The sequence below is a fragment of the Uloborus diversus genome, chromosome 3 (assembly GCF_026930045.1).
Source record: "Uloborus diversus isolate 005 chromosome 3, Udiv.v.3.1, whole genome shotgun sequence".
Taxonomy (NCBI): Eukaryota; Metazoa; Arthropoda; class Arachnida; order Araneae; family Uloboridae; genus Uloborus; species Uloborus diversus.
Genome location: NC_072733.1, coordinates 174,719,874 through 174,725,873, shown reverse-complemented (window position 1 = coordinate 174,725,873; position 6,000 = coordinate 174,719,874).

Below are 6,000 nucleotides of genomic sequence, written 5' to 3'. Positions count from 1 at the left end.
GGACATCACACAAGACTGTTATACCTCAATTCTCCCCAGTATACCCGCGTACATTCCCACTTAAAGTGGCTCAAAAGGTTAATAAAACCTCCATTCATTTGGGATTTTTTTCGTGATCATTTTGTTTTCCATTTTTAATTACTTCCTTTTTTCAATGTTGTCCTCAATGTATGTAAAATTTTGTTTCGTTCTGTCTACTCCTTCTCTGTGCGTCAAATTTTTTGCTATGATGTTTACATAAACTTTTTTTTTAATGCATCAATATTTTCTGCATTAAGGGCCATGCTTCTTAAAAGTGTCTTTCTTTGTTATTAAAAAAAATATTTTAAGCGCTTTATTTCTTCAAATTTGTGTTTTTACTAATACAGTGAAACCTGTGTAAGTTGACCACTTGCGGTGCGCTACTTTAGTGGTCAACTTAAACAGGTGGTCAACTTACAAAGGTTGATTTATATGATAAGGGCTAATTTCGTGCCTGAAACAAGTGGTCAACTTAGAAGGGTGGTCAACTTCACAGGTTTTACTGTATATGTAAAAAACATTAGGAGCACATTTAGAATGTCCATTTGCACCCCCAAAACTGTGGGTCCAAATGTGCCCCATAGCTAGATGTTTAAAATTTTGCACTAACTTTTTATGTATGATAAAAATCATAAGTAAAAATTATGTGTTAAAAAGGTTAATTTTTTATTCTTTCATAATTATGTTTTTTGAAATCTGAATCTTATTCATTATCTAATTATATCACTATCAAAATCGCTATTGTAATCTATCATTTCTCTCTCCATTTACTGTAATTATAATTTTATCAGCCCTATAACTGAGACATAATTTTGATAGGGTTTTATATGTTTTGCGAGTTTTCAATGCTCTTCTGAAATTTCTATATATATATATATATAATATGTATACTTTTTTTTCTCTTTACAGTACTCCAGACATTCTTCCTCCCAACATTCTAGATGAACCTGTAAAAATTGTTATTTATTTGTACAGAATAGAAGTGAAAGTACTAGGAATTTAGGCAACAATGAAACTAAATAAAGGATTTTTTCTTCAAACTTATTATGCAGTAATTTGTTTTAGAAAATACAAGTGAAATATTTTATCAAGGAACTCAGTATTACATGATTATGGAAGATATTTTCAAAAGTTAAATTTTTTTTCAAAACGTTAGGAAATGGTTTCAAGGTATTGTTAATAAGGGGAATGTGGAGTAAAGTGAAATATAGTAAGGCAAAATGAAATAGTAAAACATTTTCAGTTTACAGCATTGACTGTCAATATTTTAACTAGGTTCTTAAACATATAGTTACAGTCACAAAATAAGTATAGTTCTAAAGATCAAGGTGCAGTCAACTCTCATTAACTCAAAGTCCCAAAAGACTGGCTAAAACCTTCGACTTATGAGTTGTTCGAGTCAGTGGCGTAGCTAGGGGGAGGGGGCGGTCCGCCCCGGGCGGCACTTTTCTAGGGGCGGCAAGTTGGCCCTTTTGATGTGGAAAAATTAGATGTATTTTCCAAATAAGGAAATTATGGTTTTAATCTAGTACTGCAGGCAAGAAAATATCTTCTTAAAGCACTCAAAAGGACAAAATAACTTTTCTGGGATATAATGGACAATTTAAGTATTCCAGTAGTTTTCAACTATTCCAAGAAAGTGACACCACAAACAAGAAAAGTGCGGCTCAAGTCCTTTCAAATCAAACTTTCCCAGAAAAATATGCGTGTTTCAATACTCAAATTTATGATTGAAAGCTCGATAATAATAATAATAATTTAGAAATACGTTTTTAGACCTCAATGTTGGAAAATTTCTGGGCAGAGCCGCTGACCCTACTGTTTCCTTTACGTAGAAAACACAGCCAAAAAGTATATATTTAGACCTTTAATTTTGAAAACTTTCCTGGAGAAAACTCCCACCCTCTCTTCTAAAGTCTCACATCTAGCTTAAAATTGATTTTTTAAAGTTTCGATACTTCATCATCAATTTGTGAAAACAGCATTTGAACCCTGACTGTCCTTGATCTAAAGAGAGTCAAATATAGCCTAAAATAAGTTTTTAGGACTTTAATTTTGGAATTTTTCCGAGACAGATATCTTAATCGCCCTCCCCCTCTCCCCTAACGTCTCCAAAGAATAAAACTGCGTTTTTGAAACTTCAGTTTTGAAACATTTCCTGGAAGAACTCTTCACCCCTTTTCTTTACGTCCCCAAAGATATCCCAAAATTTTCTTTCTTAGAAATTTGCGTGAGTAGGAGAGCTAGCTAACCCTTCCTTCTGACAGATAGTCTAAAATGAACTTCAGCTTTGAGAATGATTTTTAGAGAGAAACCTCCCTTTCTCCCCTCTTCCTCCTAACATTATAAAACAAAGCCTAAAGTCGGACGTCAATTACGGAAATTTTTGAGGAGAGAACCGCTTGGCTTTACAACATTTTTTGAGCCATTAAGGAACCTCTCAACGTCACCAAAGAGAGCCTATAATTGCGCTTTTGAGACTTCGGTGCCGAAAAATTTCCAAAGAAAGAACCCAAACCTTCCCCTTTCAACAAACCACCAAAGATGCCCTTAAAATCGATTTCAATTTAAAAAACATTTCAGCAAAAAACCTTAGCACCCCTCTCTCCCATAACGCCTACAACTGCGTTCGAATACAAAAGCAATTGTGTTATCAAAGATAGCCTGAAATTGCATTTTTCGGAACTTAAAATTTTCGCATTGAGTATCCGACCATTCCCGATTTCCTTGACTTTTTCTAAGTAGCCTTAGCTGCATTTTAACATTTCGTAAAATTTCCTTTCGCTGTCCACCGATCCCCTAATGTCAACAAAGAAACAATAAAAGAGACTAATTTTTAAAAAATCGCGCCTTTTTTAGTAGCTTTACTAAAACTGCGGTTTTTGACTTAAATTTAGCAATGCCCCCCCCCCCCCTTTTCTTTTTAAAACACATAGAAAATAATAAGGTCATATTTTTTCTTCAATTAAATTTCTAGTTTCAATTTGAACGCGTTTGACAGTTTTGTGTATTAGCTATTTCTCAACGAAAGGGCGGCAAATCAAGGAATCGCCCCGGGCGGCAAACACTGTAGCTACGCCACTGGTTTGAGTCATGGAAAGTTCTCACAGCCTTCTCAAGGGTTTGGGACCCAATGAAAACTTCCTGATAAAGGACTGTTTGAGTTTTAGAGAATTGTTGTAGGGTGTCTCAATTAAACGTTTCAGAGGTCCTAAGAGGGGTAGGGTGCATTCTGACTACTCAAAATCATATAGGAATGCGGGGTTGGAAATGCTTTCCTGAAGTGGTGATATACACAGAAGCACTGTAAAGAAAAGAGACCGTAAGTGAAAAATCTTTTTAATAATACATGTGAAAAAGCAAAAAGTACACAGATCCAAGTAAGTGTTGGAAGTTTTTTTTCACCAGGCTACTACAATGCACGCCTCACACCTTTGGCGCATGGAACTCTGAACAGTCGGGAATTCTCCTAGCATATCTCAATTTTTTCGGGTTGGAATAGCATTTCCGACCCCACACTGCTATGTACCCCTCTTAGGAGTTCTGAGACACCCTCTATATATTTTGTGGTTTATCAACAATACTTTTTGTGAGTGTTAAATTAGTTTTTGTAATTAGGATTTAAATATAAATTGAGATCTGTGATCTACTGATGTCCAGTGCAGTACTTACAGTGGTGCAAGTGCTGTGCCAATAGGGGAGTTGCAACCTATGAAATGTTCATATTTTGGCTATTGGATATTGTTAATTGACCCTTAAAACTAAAAAATTCACTATTGCCGATATTTTAAAACACCGTGGTTAATTTTTAATGAATTTTTAAAACTCCACGCGTAGTGATGTAAAATACCCGGGTATTTATTTTTAGGGGTATATACCCGGGTAAATATCCAAAATGGGTATTTACACGGGCATTTATTTCAAAAATTTATATTCAACTAAAATACATTACTGTGTGTATTCCACTATATATATATATATACAGGATCTATTCCAAAAGTAACTCATTTTTTTAAAAAAGTAATTTATTGAACAGATTTGCACAAACACTTAAAATTCTTCAAAGTAATGTCCTTGGGCTTCTGCACATCTCTTCCATAGTCTCTGCCATGACTGGTAAGTGCCCTGAAAGGCGTTTTTAGGGAATTAATTCCCCTAAGGTCTTCGTCATGGCTGATTGGATCTCTTCTAGGGGAGAAAAATGGGTTCATTTCAGGCCTACCTTAATCCGAGGGAACAAAAAGAAGTCTGTCGGGGTGACGTCAGGACTGTAGGGGGCTGGGACAGCGTTTTCACCTGGGCTTTAGCCAAGAACTCGCGGACTCGCAGCTCATTATGGCAAGGTGCTTCGGCACAAACTTGCCTCACACTTTTCTCATTGCTAAATCTTAAGTAATGCAAAACATAGCAGCAGACGACATGTTCAGTTCATTTGCAACCATCTTGATAGCCAATCGAGGGTCAAAGTTCAACAATTGAGGAACACGAGCCATATCGTTGTCGGTTTTGCTGGTTGACAGCCGCCTAGAGCGTTGTTCATCTTGAACCTCTTCCCACCCCTCTTTAGAGGTCTTTAACCACCTCAAAACTTATGAATAGGACAGAGAGGAGTTCCCGTAAGCCTCACCATGCATGCCCATATAGGGGGCAAGTGAAACCCCCTCTTAGAAATTAGCATTTCATTGTTTTTAGTACTTTTTTCTTTGCAAAAATGTAAGAAAAAAACGTTTCTTTCCAGCCATAATTGAATATGTTATTAAAAATGTCAAATTTTAATAACTCTAATCGGAACTGAAATCGGTTTCTATGAAGAAATATCTGAGCCTCCTCTTAAAATTTTGCATATGGGCGTTCTTGAGACTCATGAATCATTTTGTTAGTTTCCTCAAGAGATTTTGTTGGTTAAGCAACAAAACTTAATTGTGTACCATTTTTTTCTGTGACACGGTCGATGCAGAAGGGTTGACATTAACTTACGTCTGGCCATTTCCACAGCTCGGAGAACCCTAAGACTGATTTTCTGGAAAACCCTTAGGGTCCCCCCTCACCTAAACCAAGTAGTTTGATTATATTCCGACCAATAAAAGTGGCCTGGAGAAAACCATTGCATTACTTTCACTATACACCTTGTATAACCAACCATATGCAAAACAATAAATTTTTGCCCAAAAATTGTATTTTGATCACATATTTAAAGAATTATTGTGAAACAACTTAGCAATCTAATATGATATTCACATTAAGTGTGTTGGATATGCCTAATCAATGTTGATAGCCAATTTTCAGATATAAAAAGCCGTTCTACAGAAAGTAAAAAGCTTAACTGGTTACAAAAAAAATCAAACATCTTCTACAATTATGACATTGAAAAGAAAGATTCTTTGGTTCACACGAAATATTTCTTTCATAATTTCATCAAATCTTTCAATAAAAAATATTCGCAGCTCCAACGAACTATAGGGGGCACTGAAGTCACTGTCTAATGGCGGACTTAAAAACTAAAACAAATGCACATGGTAACGAAGAAAATGCTAAAAGTGTTGTGATTTTTGTTCGTACGTATGATTTTTTCGCTTTATTCTTTTTAAATTAATTTTCAAAGTCTTGTGGATATTCTGGCCCACGTAGAAAGAAATGAGAATTCAAGAAGCATTACTAAACGTCAAAGATTAATGCAAACTACGTAGTTCGTAGTTCTAAGCAGCTATTTCCACGATGTTGAATTCGATATTTATCAATTCTTGATAAAACTAAATAATAATTGTGACCTGACAAGAATAACAATTAATGCTAGAAAATTCAATATGACATTACAAATTGTTATCGAAAGAAGATACTTTTTTGCCTTGCTTGGTAGCGATTATTGTTTTCCATTTGTAGCTGAGTTATTTCTCTCGAATTCCCGAATCGGTTAATTTAAAAATTTTCTGTTTCGATTTTTCTAATTTCTGAGTTACGATTTAATTGTGTCATGTTATG